The sequence below is a fragment of the Cyprinus carpio genome, unplaced genomic scaffold (genome assembly GCF_018340385.1).
Source record: "Cyprinus carpio isolate SPL01 unplaced genomic scaffold, ASM1834038v1 S000006537, whole genome shotgun sequence".
Lineage (NCBI taxonomy): Eukaryota > Metazoa > Chordata > Actinopteri > Cypriniformes > Cyprinidae > Cyprinus > Cyprinus carpio.
In genome coordinates this window covers 309,342-327,330 of record NW_024879202.1, presented here as the reverse complement: position 1 = coordinate 327,330, position 17,989 = coordinate 309,342, and the positions used below count along the sequence as shown (strand labels likewise).

At 37.9% G+C, this 17,989-nt stretch overlaps 1 pseudogene; it reads right to left on the bottom strand.

Moving 5' to 3' along the window:
* Window positions 1–9,125: 9,125 nt before the first annotated feature.
* Window positions 9,126–13,894, bottom strand: LOC109107170 (annotated as a pseudogene).
* Between the last annotated feature and the right edge of the window lie 4,095 nt (window positions 13,895–17,989).

The following is a 17,989-nucleotide window of genomic DNA, read 5'->3' as shown; positions in this document are numbered from 1 at the left end:
GGAAGCTGAAAACATCCCAGTTCTTGCATGGCCAGCATACTCACCAGACATGTCACCCATTGAGCATGATCTGGTATACGACGATCATCATATACGACAGGCGTGTTCCAGTTCCTGCCAATATCCAGCAAACTTCACACAGCCATTGAAGAGGAGTGGACCAACATTCCACAGGCCACAGTCAACAACCTGATCAACTCTATGTGAAGGAGATGTGTTGCACTGCGTGATGCAAATGGTGGTCACACCAGATACTGACTGGTTTTCGGACCCCCCAATACAGTAAAACTGTACCTTTTAGAGTGGCCTTATATTGTGGCCAGCCTAAGGCACACCTGTGCAATAATCATGCTGTCTAATCAGCATCTTGATATGCCACACCTGTGAGGTGGATGGATTATCTCGGCAAAGGAGAAATGCTCACTAACACAGATTTAAACAGATTTGTGAACAATATTCGAGAGAAATAGGCCTTTTGTGTACATTGAAAAAGTCTTAGATCTTTGCATTCAGCTCATGAAAAATGGGGGCAAAAACAAAAGTATTGCGTTTATAATTTTGTTTAGTGTACGTAAATTGTGTGTCCAGGAATTAACCGATTAATTCAAACAGCTGATTCATCCACGAACAAAGCATTTGACTTTGTTAAATGATGTCACAATCCAGAACAAAAATTTCCTGATAATTTACTTACCCCCATGTCATCCAAGATGTTCATGTCTTTCTTTCTTTAGTCGCAAAGAAATAAGTTTTTTTTTGAGGAAAACATTCCATTAATTTTCTCCTTATAGTGGACTTCAATGATGGCCAATGAGCTCAAGGTGAAAAATGCAGTTTCATTGCAGCTTCAAAGGGCTCTACACAATCTCAGCCAAGGAATAAATGGCTTATCTAGCAAAACAATTGGTCATTTTCTGAAAAAAAAAAAAAAAAATCAAGCGTAGCGTCAGTCCTGGCAGGTCACATTAGTCAATCTTACATCAGCTGACTCTCAGCTGATCCACATATTAAGTACACCTTGCTAGTACCGGGTTGGACCCCCCTTTGCCTTCAGAGCTGCCTTAATTCTTTGTGGCATTGATTCAACAAGGTGTTGGAAACATTCCTCAGAGGTTTTGGTCCATATTGACATGATAACATCACGCAGTTGCTGGAGATTTGTCGGCTGCACATCCATGATGCGAATCTCCTGTTCCACCAGATCCCAAAGCTGCTCTATTGGATTGAGATCTGGTGACTGTGGAGGCCATCTGAGTAAAGTGAACTCATTGTCATGTTCAAGAAACCAGTCTGAGATGATTTGAGCTTTGTGACCTGGTGCATTATCCTGCTGGAAGTAGCCATCAGAAGATGGGTACACTGTAGCCATAAAGGATGGACATGGTCAGCAACAATACTCAGGTAGGCTGTGACATTTAAACAATGCTCAGTTGGTACTAAGGGGCCCAAAGTGTGCCAAGAAAACGTTAAAACAAAACAGGACCGTTAAAACAAAACAGGAAACCGTTGAGACAAGGCAGGATGGATCCATGCTTTCATGTTCTTTACGCCAGACTCTGACTCTACCATCTGAATGTCGCGACAGAAATCAAGACTCATCAGACCATGCAACATTTTTCCAATCTTCTATTGTCCAATATTGGTGAGCCTGTGTGAATTGTAGCTCTGTTTCCTGTTCTTAGCTGACAGGAGCGGGACCCGGTGTTGTTTCAGAGATGGTATTCTGCATACCTTGGTTGTAACGAGTGGTTATTTGAGTTACTGTTGCCTTTCTATCATCTCTAACCAGTCTGCCCATTCTCCTCTGACCTCTGACATCAACAAGACATTTTCGTCCACACAGCTGCTGCTCACTAGATATTTTCTCTTTTTCGGACCATTCTCTGTAAACCCTAGAGATGGTTGTGCGTGAAAATCTCAGTAGATCAGCAGTTTTTGAAATACTCAGACCAGCCCGTCTGGAACCAACAACCATTCCATGTTCAAAGTCACTTAAATCCCCTTTCTTCCCCATCCTGATGCTCGGTTTGAACTTAAGTCGTCTTGACACATTTTTTGAGCAGCTGATGTGTGATCTCTCCAGGACTCGGGGCTAAATAAAATTACTTTTACTTATTCTTCAATTTCCAATTGCTCCATACCAATACCAAAGACATTACCTGAGCAGTACAAGAGCATTTGAAAGCTGCGTATTTATTGTCAAAAATAATGACAGAGCAGAAATGTTAGTGTCTAAAGCATACGCATAGTTCCACTGAATAAATACATTTGTTTTTTAACAATGTCGTTCAACCGAATGTACGAAAGAAACTGTTAAAATAACAACAGCATTAACAACAACCTTGAAATAAGATTATTTATTAAGATTAAATAATTATATTTTATAAAAATGAGATAAAGAAGTTTTCGCACTGAAAGAGAAGTGATATTGTGCTCATAGATGTGCCAGGCTATATCAGCAGCTAATCTGAATAAAAAGCAGAATGAACTGATGAAACGTTAAGACAATACACACAATAATTAAATAAAATTTATGAATGATGCAGTGCTAACTGGCATATCATTTAATGCAGTACAGAAACTATAAAGTATATTTTTCTACCTTATTCTGTGCAGAAAATTGAAATAATTGTTTAAAACGAACATAAAATTGCCATTAGGAAAAAATTATAGTTTACAAATGATTGATTATTGTTCAGCAGTGTATTTGATTTTTTTTTTAATAACAAATTCAAAGTAAGAGATAAGAAAATAATTCCTTGTAAAAATTATTATTGTATTTGACATTTCTGTCACTTCTGAAATGATGGCTATGCCCCTGGTGTGACAAAATGTTAGCCTATACATAATAATTTTAAAGCTCTTTTTTAAAATCTTGTCTTACATAAATTTCTACATATGCCATGTCATGCCATAGCATCATTAAATTAGCATCTAACAATGCACAAAAGTGTTTAGTTTTTGTTTTCTTTAACCTATGGTTCTGTAACCATAAAGGCTGCTGTGTAATTTGCCCCCTGACTAAACATTTAAAGAATTTAGAGGAATCATTTAAATAATTCTGTAAATGCACTTGAATGCAGAATCAAATTGTTAATCAAATCAAATTTAATTGTGAATCATGTAGAACGCTTTGAAGCTGCATTGAAACTACATTTTATGAAATCGCTGGCCACCATTGAAGTGCACTATATGGAGAAAATTCCTGGAATGTTTTCCTCAAAAAATTTAATTAGATTTCTTAATTATCAGGAAATTTTTATTCTGGAAGTGAAACTTATACTTTAAGGTGTGAGCCACAGAATCATTCATTCAACTGATTTGTTCAAAAAGCTGATTCATTCAGTAAGGAAAGACAGTCCTGTGTGTTGTTTCAAAGACGCAAAACAGTACTGTGATCTAAAAACAAGCAATATTGTATCTAAAATGTAAGTCACTTAATGCCAACTTTATTGAACTTGTATAAAATCAACATTTACATTTGTTATCCTGATATCTGGAGAAAAAAAATGCACTCTTCATGTAAATATAACAAGCCTGCAGTGGCACCACCTCAATCTAAGTCCAGTGTGGGCAAAATAATAATAAAGACAATAACATGGTGACGTACAGTTCATAGATCTTTATTAAATAACTCTGAATATCTGCTACTGTTGAAGCCGATTGATCAAGTCTGAAAACATAAGCTGATCTTCCTCCAGTCTTTTCTAAACTCTTTCCTCATAGGCCAGATTTCATTAGAAGAGTACACCAGTCCAGCTTTCATGATTTAGGAGACTGTGAAAGAGAAAATTAGCCTCTCTCTCAAAAAAAAAAAAACACCATAAAATAAGCAGCTATGGCACCACTGCACCAGAAAAAGGAATGCAAAAGATACTAAAATTATCAACATCCAAAATATAAAAAGCTATAAAATGTAAGTAATTAAAAATAGAAAGAAACTCAACATTACATAATTAGATATTATAATAAATTGGAGTATAAAATATAATTAATAAAATGACAATACATGATTAACGCTTATGTTTGGCTACATATTGGATTTAAATGACCACAGAGAGTCAGGACCTCGGTTTAACATCTCATCTGAAGAACAGTGCTTTTTTGACAGTATAGTGTCCCCATCACTATACTGGGGTGTTAGGACACACACAGAGCACAGGGTAGGCACCCCCTGCTGGTCTCACTAACACCTCTTCCAGCAGTAACCTAGTTTTCCCAGGAGCACTCTCATCCAGGTACTCACCAGCTCAACCCTGCTTAGTTTCAGTGTGCAGCCAGTCTTGAGCTGCAGGGTGATCATAGAATTCATTCCTTCTTGGTTGCTAATAAAGCAAATTTAACAAACATACGGAGTAAACTTGATAATGGCCACATGAGCTGTTCTGTGTGAGCAATCTATCTCTTGTTCTCTGTTTAAATTGTGAAAAGTTGAAAGAACCTTTCTTTAATGGGCCAGCTGAGGGCACTAAAAACACATTTCCAGGACCAAGATAACACACACATTGTTTGCTTCAGTCACCACTGCAGTAGAACAGGTTTTATTTTTGCATAAATAATGTAGCTATTTCATTTTATTGTTTGAATCACTCCAAAAGCTGCTTGCTTTTACAACTTTTTGAAACTGTTTTCAGTTCAACAAATGTTGGTTCTCACAGACAAATTTTTGTAATAAATGAATAAAGAAATAAAACAAAACATGTAGTAAGGGTAGGCATAATAAGCAAAGGCTTCAGTCCTGCACCTTTTTCTGTCATTTTAATCTAATAAGCATCACTTTTCACATTGGTTTTGATTTATACAAGATAAACAGATAAAAAGAGTTCTCAAAATGCTACAAAACAAAAATAATACAATAGGTTATATAATCATCACCCTATGATTATTTAATTCCTTGTCACGATTATTATTGAATATCTTTACCACTATCAGAGATATGCATCTATTTTTAACTTGCATGTACATTCCCTTTTAATTTATTCTGGCTTTCTTTCACTTCAAACAGGCTCTGAATACAATTTGAAAGCAAATTATTAATCACTTTATACATTATCCGTGCAGTGTGAAAATCAACCAATTTTAAAGCATGAAATTTAAGAAATAATATATTTGTTTATTCATAATAGTCAACTGGTTTTACAATCCTTATTGCTCTCTTCTTTAATGTATGTGTAATGTATACAATACAATATATAATGAGTTTTGATTTAAAATATATAGTTTCATTTATTATTACAATGGATTTAGACATTTTGTTTTTTATATTTATATGTGGTTTCCAGCTTAATTTATGACCTACTTAATTACCAGATTTTTTTTGTTAGTTTTTTTTTTTTGGAAGCGCAAACATGAAAATAATCCAACTTGATATCAGCTTCTTTATAGAACTGCTGTATAAAAACCAATATCACACTCTCACATCTCTTCATGAAATAGAAATACATGTAATAAGTGAACAAAACATGAGGCCGTATTTTCATTCTTTCTATAGAAATAAACCTGTGCAAGACATATCATGTCACATGTGGAACTGTTGGGCAACCACTTGGAAAGTTTATAATTCGTAGCAAGTCAAAAAACATGTCAAAACTAGCAGCAGCAGACAAGCTGTACGAGAAGTTCAGTGACAGCTGAAAGAGACTCGCTTCAACACTTTCCCTGACTTCATCCATATGTCGAGCATTTTTGCCACATCTTCCTCGTGCCCCCTGCTTAGCCCTAAAGCCCCCCAAACAGCTGAGATTGGTTCTAGCTCGGCTGCAGCTGTTTCCCGCGCTTACAGCTGCAAGTCGTGGGGCAACTGTTGCCGACTGAAGCTTGCCTGAAAAGTTGCTACATGTTGCTAAATGATGTCATATGCTACTCAGCATATTCACGGTGTCCATACATTTGCATTCGACCTAGCGTCAGCCCTTTTGTTTGCTTCCCTCTTACTCTTGTTCTAACATGCAGAACTGTATGTTAATACAGCCGAATTCTCAATAAAGCTGTTCTCGTTTTTCTGTTGTCATACGACGGAACAAACATAAACACGTGACTAAACGCAGTCCGTTGAGACTACATGTTAACCAGAAGTTACTTCAAAGCTACTGCTCTGCACTAAAACCCTGTGAACGTTTGTACATCTGACAGCTGGGACAAGTTGCGTAAACTTGGCCACTGTGTTATGACTGTGTCTTAAAGGGATGCTCCATCCCAAAATGAAGATTTTGTCATTAATCACTTACCCCCATGTCGTTCCAAAACTGTAAAAGCTTTGTTTGTCTTCAGAACACAATTTAAGATATTTTGGATGAAAACCTGGAGGCTTGAGACTGTCCCATAGACCTGCCAAGTAAATAACAGTGTCAAGGTGCAGAAAAGGTATGAAAGTCGTCGTCAGAATACTCCATCTGCCATCAGACGTGCAATCTGGGTTATATGAAGCGACGGGAACACTTTTTGTAAAATAAGAAAACAAAAAATAACGACTTTATTCAATAATTCCTTTGTTAACAGTCTCCTCTGTGTCTCTCCATATCACCGTATGCTCTTCTGTATCATCCGCACCACAAGAATGCGCTGTTTCTCTCTCCGTTTTTGATTTGAAATAAAACAGCGCATCCTTGTGGCGCGGATGATACAGAAGAGCATACGGTGATATGGAGAGACACAGAGGAGACCGTTGACAAAGGAATTATTGAATAAAGTCATTATTTTTGTTTTCTTCAATTGTGTTTTGAAAGACGAACAGAGCTTGGGGGTAAGTGATTAATGACAAAAATTTTCATTTTGGGGTGAAGTATCCCTTTAAGAACTAGTCTGACCAACTAGCAGTTTAACCATTGGGGTAATGAGTCTTATTTTTTTGGAATCAAAAATTAAAACAATGTATGTTTGTATGTAACCGGCTTAAAAAACTGAGGACCGGTTTTAAAGAAAAAAATAAATGACTAATTTTTAAGACTACTCTAAGCATTTCATGAAACTACCCACAATTAAAATGTTACCTTCCTGCACAAGTATTAAAATGTAGACCTCTGTAGAGTTCAGTGCACACCTGAAATGAATACAGAAGCAATAATTGCAGATATTTTTCTGCTTATGTTATGTGCACCTCCTAGTTTTTTAAATAACAAACGTATTTTTCTAACAAGCCTGTTTTCTTTCTTTACAATAGCTGACACTTACTTTGGTGTTATGTTATCAGGTTTAATGAAGTCTAGAAAGCCACTTAAACTATTACATATAATTTTAGCTTAAAGTACTGAGAGAACGGTGTTTTGAGCCCTAATGCTTGTTGTGCGTCAAGCATGATCAAGTTTTTACACATAAAACTCTTCCCGTGTGTTTGTGTGCCAAACCAACTGGAGTGCAAGAGAGAGGAGAGACTGCTTTTACTTCTAACCCGTTCTCTCACTTTTCTCACTTCTGGTCTCTCTCTGTGTTTCTCCACCTCCGTCCTGTGAGAATATGCAAGCTCTCAGCAAATGTTCCTCCCACACACTGCGCTCCGGGGCAGTGAAAGCAGTCCTACACGCTGATGGAGGTCTGAACAATACATGCATACCTGAACACACCTCCCTGGTCTATCTTCTGTTCATCCCTCCATTTCCTCAAGGAAAGTTCATCATCTTTCAGTGACAAACCCATTGTGTAGAACTTAACACGTAATGAATTTTATGATGTGCAATAAATGTGTGAATAGATGAGAATTTCAGTTGTGATCAGAAAAATGTAGTGAGAAAAGCTTTGCGCTACTACCCTTCTTTCATAACAATATTAAATAGTTATCGCCAAATCTTGTTACAAATACAGTGATGTTTAGTGAGACTTGTACACTTACATTCATCTGTTGTTGTTTTGAGGTAATAATTCAAAGCAGAAACATTGTATGAAATCCAAAAAGTGGCACCAGAAAGAGAAAGTTGATGCACACTCATGTCTATGTGGCTTCTCCTCCTAAAACAACACACACACACACACACACACACACACACACACACACACACACACGCACATTTTCATGTTTAATTTAAACCTCTAAGTAAACGCTGTGTGTGTGTTTGTTATCCATCATTTGTTTCACTGTGCAGAAGCTGTTAGTAAGCAATGGTTTCTAAAGGAGTGAAATGAGACCCAAGTGCCTTTATTTCATGGGTTTGAGTCACGTCTGCTCTCTCTTAAGAGTTCCTCCTCAAACTATCTGGCCAAGGCAAGAGGAAACGAGAGAAAAACTAGTCTTCCTAAAGCCACCCACATCCCATCTGCTCATTAATTATCAGTTTTATTATTATCATCGCTGTTGCCACGATTATGAGCTGAAGTTTTCCTAATTGCCACACTGGACATCGGGCTGTATTCCTGTTAAAGTGTACAGTATGGGGAAAAATCTGTGTAATCATCCATTCACATCCCTCCTAATGACTGTCAGTTTGCCTGCCCCTCCATTTTCTATCCAATTAATTCTTTTCTTGCTTCCCGGAGAAAGAGAGACAATGGAGTCCTCCAGCGCATAATAGAACAGATCATTAAAATTCAGCAGTTCTTTGCGGTGGCACCGTGTTTCCTCCCCGGACTGCTTGGCATGAATGCCAGACCCCGCTTTGAAATTCAACCCAGCAGAGCACAGCCCCGGACGCTCTGAATCTCTTTCCCATGTGAAGATCATCCGAGTTTCTGTTCTGACAAACAAGCTCCACGTATGACCTCAACGAGATTAAAAATGAAAGATATTTCAGGAACATGAGTATGACTTTCCTCTTTGTGTTATCCTTGCGGTATACATTGTTTGTGTCTTACAAAACGGTAACTAAAATGTTACTACAATTAGACATGGTCAGGAAATGACAGAAGCATTTGTGGAATAACATCATGGCAGCCTGTCTCTACGCTGACAGCTGCTGCTGCAGATGTAAGACAAGCAGCTGCTTCAAACAGAGACTTATTATTTCCCAAAGTATAACACTCGTTTAATAGCTTTTGGTGATGGTATACATATTTGCTCTGTCTTTCCAGAAAACATCATTAATTTATTCAAAACATTTCAGTAAAATTAACTGATAATAATGCTTTAACAGGCCACTGAAGAAATTAATTGCTTTTTGAAAATTAGTATTCAGAAGTCACAGTGAAAATTTAGACAGTCATTTTTAAAATAAATTTATTTTTCTCCACAAATATTGCCAGCAATTACTGTTAGCTTTTTTTTAAAAGAACGAACCTGTTAACAAAAGAGAAGATTCACAGCCAAGTCGTTTTTAAATTATACACAAGAATAAAACAATGTGGAGTACACTCTGTTTTGAGTGTTTGTGTTTCACAGCCTACAAAATAATGTAAATGTTCAACGGACTGCTATATAAGTAACGAAACCGATTTAATTCAAGCCAACAAACGTGATATCAGTGACTGGCGTTGTGTTAAAAATGCGATTATTAATGAGCTTGCTGCAAACGAAGAGCCTTTGAGGTGTTAAAAGTGCTCAGTAAAATGATGCATATGTAAAATAACTGCTTACAATTAATGTCTTCTATTATTTTTCAATCCCCCCACCCCCCCACAGGAATGTTTCAAAAATAATGTCCACAAAGATATGGCTGTTTATCGAAATCATTTCAGCCCTCCACCCTTTCAGCTTTTGTAAGTACTTAAAAACAGAAACAAACGATAAAAAAAATGACAACACAACATAAATATATAAGAAACAGCGAATTTTAAAATGAACACGTTTTAGGTTAAAAAAGAAAGGATTAACCAAAAAAAAAAAGAAAAAATTGTGAATGAAGCTAATGCTTCCTGAATATTCATTGGTCCCGATCCTGGAGCGTCCGGCAGTCCTCACAGAGGATTTCTGCTGGCTCTTCAGATTCATCACGTTAAGCACCAACCGTCAATGTCCTGATGTGTCGAAAAATCAGCAGGCACTCGTCGCTCAGTTACTTGGCACAAACCCCTTCAGCTAGCGCTGTCCTTCATTGGTGAACGTGATTTCACAGAGTGCAAAATGTTCCTGGATCAACGTCCTTGTTGATCCTAGTACAACATTCCCAGCAACCAATCAGAATTGAGGGATAAGTTTACAGAAAATGTCTGTTTTAGCTTTACAACCAGAGTTAAGTGCTTCTACAACCCTTGTTATTCAACATCATTTCCTTCTGATTTTTGGGATAAATTATGGGTAGGGTTAGGTTTAGAGGTAGGGCTAGAGTTAGGACAATAATGTTGATCCATGAATAGGGTTGGGTATCGTTTAAATTTGATTCCGATTCTGCTTATCGATTCCGATTCTTATCGATTCCCTGTTTTGAGTCCAATGTGGTTAAAAAAAAATGAAGTCTGACATTTAGATATCAAACATATTCTTTTTGCAAAACATTGAATCGTGGCTGAATACCATGAACAAAAATCAGCCGGCTACATAAAAACTGGACTCGATTAAGGGCTGTTTGTGTGCACGACGGACACCACGATTATGGATAAATTGAGTCTTTTTTTAGTTCTCTCATAATTCTGAAGAAAAAATATTAGACAACTAAACAAAATCTCATGGAATTTATGAATGGAACGATTCAACGACCCACTCAAGATTCACTTGTTTCATTAGTGGATGAATCAGCGTTTTTGAACGAATCTCTTGAATGAATGAATCAAAGACAAACAGCTACATTTTCAACATCCCCTTTTCGCCAACCCAAAAAAAAAAAAAAGTGCACACAGGAATCGATAAGTGGAATTGAAATTTACATTTTGTGTCAAGTATCCAATTCCTGACCTTAATTATCCGATTCTGGAATCAAATTTTTGATTTCCAGCCTCATCCAGGAACATGTCTTACTTGGCAAAATCACGGCGACCCGTCCTTCATTATAGTAAGGGATGTGGCACAAAGCGGCCGGGCCTCAGGGCCTGGATAACGTGGTGTACACCGGCTGATCCCAGCCGGCGGAGGGACTGTGGGAGGGCGGGATGGACAAGGCGTTGAGGATGTTGCTCCCGTATGGCCTCCGTGAGGAATGGAAGTAGGGGTACTGGTAGAGACCGGATGGGTAGCTGGTGTATGGGCCGTAGTAGCCGGAGCTCTGAAGGTCTGTGTAGTCGCTGGTGAACGAGGCGGAGGCGGCCGAGGACCCGTGAGCGCTGTAAACGGCGTACTCGGGCGAGTGCTCGCTGTAGTGGCTCGGGCTCAGCTGCTCAGTTTTAATGCGAGCTCTGTGCTGGCTGGCTTCCGCGGATCCCACGGGCCCCTTGCGGCTCCAGGAGGGCCCCGCTGCTGGCAGGGTGGCTGTAGGGCGAGGCGTAGGAGCTGGCGCTCTGCCCGTCTGGAGCAGCTCCGGCGTGGCCGCTCGGAGGCAGGTACTGGTCGAACTCGTGCACGTCGAAGGCCTCCATGTTGCTGATGACGTCCGTGCTGAGCTCTGAGATGTCAACGTTGCTGAAGTCGATGTTCTGTCGCGTGCCGTCAAGCAGACGTCTGCCTTCATGCTTGGGGTCTGGCTTTCCTCCGTGATGGAGGTCCGTTTTGGGCGTTGTAGGGGGTGTCGGTGGTCCATGAGGCTGGCCTGAGGATAATGATGTAGCTGGAGTTATACATTTGCATGCATCACATAGAGTCTTTAGTTCTCCATCAACAGTCTTTTTGAGTGACCATCAGTCAAGATTAACTATTATATTTACCAGATTTTAAAGTGTATATTTTTTGCCTTTCTAGCTTTCTTTGATAGGAAAGTTAGGAAACTGACCAAAACAACTGCGGAGCAGAGATACGTCGGAGTGTTGCCAACTAAATGCAATCAGATTTTACACAGAATTAGGGTTGCAAAAAGGGGGAAAATTTTCAGTAAATTTAGGAAATATTCCAGGATTGTTTTGGAATATTCCAGAGATTTTTGGAAAGTTTCCGGAATGTTTCCACCCCTTTGCAACCCTACACAGAATATGACTGAATTACACAAAAATATGACCAAATATAACTGATTTTAAACGTAAAGACTAAAAGATACTGATTACAGAAAGTATAAATATTGCTTAATATCACGTCCACAGTTTACCCAGATCAAATTCACATAAATATTAAATTTTATAATAATAATAATAAAAACAGCTGACGTACAGAGTATCCCCAGGATACATAACAAATAAAAATAGTTACAGAACTCAGGCTGACTTCAGAAGATTTGGTAACGCTTCAATTTAAGGTGTCCTTGTTACATGTGTCGCATGGACTTACTATTATAATTACAACAATTTATGCATGATTACATGCAAGTAATGGTAAGCCAAGCTCTGATCCTAACCCTGACCATATAGTAAGTACATGTAGTTAATTAATATTTGCATGCATCACACAGAGAGTGTGTATCTCACCTGTATGATCGGTGATGTGATCAGATGGACCAGGCAATCGGCCCATCCCAAGTTCAGCTTTATACATGTGTGGGGTCAGATCAGCGCCGGGGTCAGGCTCGCTCTGACCGGGCTTCACACTCTTTCGCCGCCTCGGCTGGTATTTGTAATCCGGGTGATCTTTCTTGTGCTGAACTCTCAGTCTTTCGGCTTCCTCCACAAACGGTCTCTTTTCATTCTCCGTCAGCAGCCTGTTGAGTGACCATCGGTCAAGGTTCACTTTCACTCAGTGATATTTTATCAATGCATTCAAGTTATATATTGGCTTTTCTACTCTTTTTTTTTTTATAGGAAAGTTAGAAAACAGACAAAAAAAACACTCCAGAGGAGAGAGGGAATTGGATCAGAAATATGTTGTAGTGCTGCCCACTACTATACACACAAAATATGACTGAATAACACATAAACATGACAAAAATATAACTGATTTTAGACTTTAAGATCAAAAGATACTGAATAATTCCCATAAAGTATAAATGAAGAGTTCAGATGCAAAAGCCTCTATAAGTGATGTTTGAAATATTCTTCAAAAATGAGCATGTTTTCATACTTCTATGTGTAGGTTCAGTAATTTTGTTTTAATTGCAAAGAATAGGTTCTTTTCATTGACTGTAGAGTGAAATAACTGAACATAAACAGGAGCCCGAGAAAAATGCTCATTTTAGAAGAAAAATTCAGATGGCACTTAAAAGCTTTTGCATTTGAACTCTTCAAATAACATTACGTCCAAAGATTACTGAGATTAAAATGCATTTTAATATGCAAATATTTAATTTCATAATTTCTAATAAATAATGCATTTTATTATGGAACTCAGGATAAGTGCAGAAAATTTGGTAACACTTTATTTGAAGGTGTCTTTGTTACACATGTACTTGTAATTATGCATAATTAATTGTTATTATAATAGCATGCACATAACCCTAAACCAAACCCTAACCCCTTAGTAAGTACATGTAATTAATTAATATTACTCAGTACTTAAATGTATAATTACATTGTAACAAGGACACCTTAAAATAAAGTGTAACCAGAAAATTTAACATTTCGAGCTTAAACATTTTGTAAAGAGTAAATAACAACAAAAATAATTATTATTATAGGGGCGTCTAAGTTTTTCTTGTGATATTAAAATGCAATAATAATAATAATGCGTACATGTTATGTATGTCTGTAATAAAAGAGTGACTTAGTGAGCAGCTCTCTCTCTCTCTCACCTCCAGAGTTTTCCGAGGGTCTTGCTGAGCTCGGCGTTGTGCAGGTGCGGATACTGATCCGCCAGTTTCCTGCGCGCGGCTTGAGCCCAGACCATGAAGGCGTTCATGGGTCTCTTGACGTGCGGCTTGTTCTTGATCGCGCCGCTGCCCCGCGCCGGCATGGGCACCAGGGACCAGTCGTAGCCCTTCAGCACCTGGGACACCGCGTCCCTGATGCACACGGGGAACCGCTCGTCCTCGCGCTCCAGCTTCGCGATCATGAGCGCCGCGTGGCTGCCGGGTCCCGGCGGGGGATGCCGGCGCGTCAGAGTCAGACTCCTCCGGAGACATGGAGCTGGACGAGCCGGCTGGACTGCACGGCGGCTCCGCGCCGGACTTATCCTGCCTCCTCCGTCATGATCACCGCTACAGCCGGAGAGATTCAGACGCTGCTGCAGAGCATCCAGGAGCACAGAGGCGCACTGATGGAGCGCATGACGCTCAGCCAGACTTTGAGGCGCTTCCACGCGCGCGTGAAGAGCAGCTCCTCCCGCGGACTCTCGTTGGTGGACTCTTCAGCTGGGGTCAGCTCCCATTGGTTCAGCACACTGCACAAAATAAGGTCATCTGATACTTTCACTCAGGAAAGTTATTTAGGGTGAATTCAGGTAAAGTGGGCCACTTTGTTTTTAATCTTGTAACTTCGATACCCAGTTTCTTTTCGTTTTCTTTTTTCTTTTCTTTTCTTTCTTTTCTTTTTCTTTTCTTTTCTTTTCTTTTCAAGAAGATCATCAGAATCATTTTTTTGATAAATCACTTTAACCTGAGAAGACATTTGTCTATGTCTTAATTAGAAATCATGAAAACACATTTAATATTATATATATTATATATATATATATATATATATATATATATATATACGTGTGTGTATATATATATATATTTTATTTTTCTATTATTATCATTAACTCTTTCCCCCGCCAGCATTTTTGAAAAAAGTTGCCAGCCACTGCCAGTGATTTTGATGATTTTCACTAAAATTTGATGGCCTCCAGTATATTTTGCTGTATTAATATTTGAATATGCAATGCAACAAAATAAAGATTAGAGCCTCTACTTTTGAACAAAAAAAATCTGTTTTATTCTAGCTTAAAGCATTCTTTTTTTTTATCAACACTTGAATATTAGTAAAAAGTAAGTTTCATAAAAATGTATATTTTTTGAGCAAAAAGGTGAGAAAATCACATTTTTATCAAAAACTACATCTGGCTAATATTCAGTACAATTATCAAAGCATAAATCCAATTAATCGCTTCGATCAACACCTCCAAAGCTTGCACAGCCATACACCACTTCCTGGATCATCATTTTACTCCATAACATTATGCAGTTTTCATTTATATGCTGTCTATTGCTAATCATCACATTATTTTTATTCTGGATCTGTTTACATAAGAGATTGCTCGTTTCTCCGTCCTGTTCACATGTGTTTTTGTTCGGGAGGTTTTGTACTCATTCAGAAGATGTGTAATAGTGCCCCTGAGTGTATAACAGTGAAAACACGAAAAGCCGTTAAAACTTGTCTTTGGCGGGGAAGCGTTGTCTTCTAAAAGACAAGATAACTCGTCAGTGGCGGGAACAAATTTAACAAACTCAGGCAATTATATGCATAGCCTGAGTTGTTAAATTTGTTGAATAAGTTCACTAAATTTAAAACAACTGATGCACCATAGTGTTGACCAGTGTTTGGGGTAACACATTACAAGTAATGCAAGTTATGTAATCATTACTTTTTTAAGTAACTAGTGAAGCAACGCATTACTTTTTAATTTAGGAGATATCCAAGTTACTTTTTCAAATAAGTAACGCCAGTTACTTTGTATCCCATTCATTGACTGACAGCTCTCATGTTGCCATGTTGAGAGAAATCAGGGCACCTCAGTCGGGGGTCAATTCTAGCGGGAGAGTATAGAAAGGAGGGCAGGGTGACTCGGTGGGGCACGGCCCACAAATGCCCCCCTTCCCATTACACTGGTTTTATTTTGATAAACATGACTCAATATGCATTATAGTATTAATATAATATGAAAAGAGTTTGTAACCCTATTAAAGCACGGGATGAAATACAGTGAGTGAGTCTGGTAAACCGTGAATTAGGTGTCTTCAGCAAGCCACACTGGAGAAACTGCTATGACCGTAACCCGCGTCTGCTCGTGAATCGCTCTTGCAGTAGCCTACTTATAGGCTAGCTACACTGCTTCAAGTCAGACGCTGATTGAGCTGCTCAAATCAATCACGACTTTATGTGCTCTGCAGACGGTGCGCCCATGCTCCTCCAGTTCCTCAAAATGAATAAAAACAGTTAAATTGCAAACTCAGAATATTATACAAATCTGCGATAATTAAATATGTTAAATAAGACAAATATAATTTATGTATTTAATCCTAATATATTAACCAGTGTCTTTGCTTTTGACCTTCGGTGATGCAGTTAAACCATACTAAGGAAAAAAAATGACACATTTGTGTTGCATTTTTGTTATTGCTGAATAGTGTTGAACCTTCTTCTCCTGCGCCATATTCTTCATGTGATTTGTTTGAGCGGCGCCCTCTACTGTACAGACGTGAGTTTGAGGCGGAGTCATTTCACTTTTGGTGTGAAAGGGTTTTTACTTTTGTAAAAGAAGAACTTTTTATATTAAAACAAAACAAGCAAGCCCTGCCCAGATTTAAAAAGTAAAACAGTTATCTCCCCATGAAAAGTAACTAAGTAACGTAATGATTATACTTTGTAGGGAGTAACACAATATTGTGACGCATTACTTTTAAAAGTAACTTTCCCAACACTGGTGTTGACATTACATTTGATGAAATCTGACAAAATACTGATTAAAATGATATCTACTATACCTTAGAAATGTGACACGCACACATGCAACAACAAATAGGCTCCAAAACTGATAAGAGCATTTAAAATGTTACTAATTTTAAACATTAAATACACTTCATTTTTGAAGCTTTATACTCTGCATCTACATTTTGCTCCTCTCGTTCCTTTTTTCAATGCAGATTTAACTTCATACCTCATCTTTCTTTCTGCGCTCTTTCCTTTCTTCCACCTCTGTTTCTATGAAAGCAGGGTTGAACATCTTGAGACGGCAGGTGACGTTCCTCTGTGGTTCACACAGTATTTGAATATAAACAAATAGACAGGACCTGCATTCACAAAATGAGCGAAAGAATATTACTCTTCTAAAGGAATGAGGTTACCTGTAAGTCTACGATAATAAAGGCCTCTAAAACTCCAGGTTTTCCTAAAGAAAGTTTAAATCTGACAAATGATTGTTTGACATAATGAAATGCGCACTTATGAAACTGGTGCTTAATACTACGTGTATAATGAGAGACATATGCAGATAATAGCAGAGGCTGAATCACTGTCTTTGTGCCAGTGTATTGCAAATGATTTTATCAAACATCTTTCTCATGAAAAGACAATGCCTTGCTTGTCAGACATTTGAGTTTGCTCTCAGTCGCAACGAGTGTTCGAATATCTGAGCAGAATCAGACTTTTGGATTTATTCATTTGCAGACATTAATTGGAGATTGCTGGCAGTGTGGTAAGTGAGTTATGAATTAAGGTTATACATTATACAAAGTATATTCTTTTTGTACTGTTGCAAATCTGATATCATTGCATACGATAGAGAAGAGAAATTACATGGAAATCTTTTCTTATTGTGGCAGTGTTGACCAAAACAAGCGATGCAATGAATGAACCATCTTCAGTGTGTTTATTTATGTCTTTGGTGAGAGAAGAGTGTTTGACAACTTTTGTTTTTCAGTGAGCTGCACTAGTGTGCTGCGTTTGGCTGGTCATCATTTTTTATATACAGTTTAATATATGTAGAATGGTAAATGTCTAATTTATTGTTCTTCATTTGTTTAATTTATAGACGTCTTAAAACTTGCAAAACTAAATATTAAAATATATTTAAATGAATCTTTAGGGGATTTTTAAACAGTCAAATCATTTCCTTGAAGTTACCATCACATATACCTTAATTTAAACCCATTAGTATGAGGGTTAGATCCCATTCTTTATTAATTTCCCCATCAATCCACTGAAAATCCAAGATGCAAGGATGGTTTGGTCCATTTGAAAACAACTAAAGAAATGTTGCAATATCTTCAGAAGCATTGAGTGAACATGCGAATTGGGACTCGAAAACATATTTTCAGATGATTTATGTATTTTCAGTGACATGCATGTTCAAGAAAATACATATTCATTATTTGTGCATGAACTACTGAACTGTTATTATAGAGGACAACCAAAAAAGTAGAAGTATTTCTGCAGCATGAGCAGTGTGCTTGTAAAGTTAATTCATGTTCACACATATTTA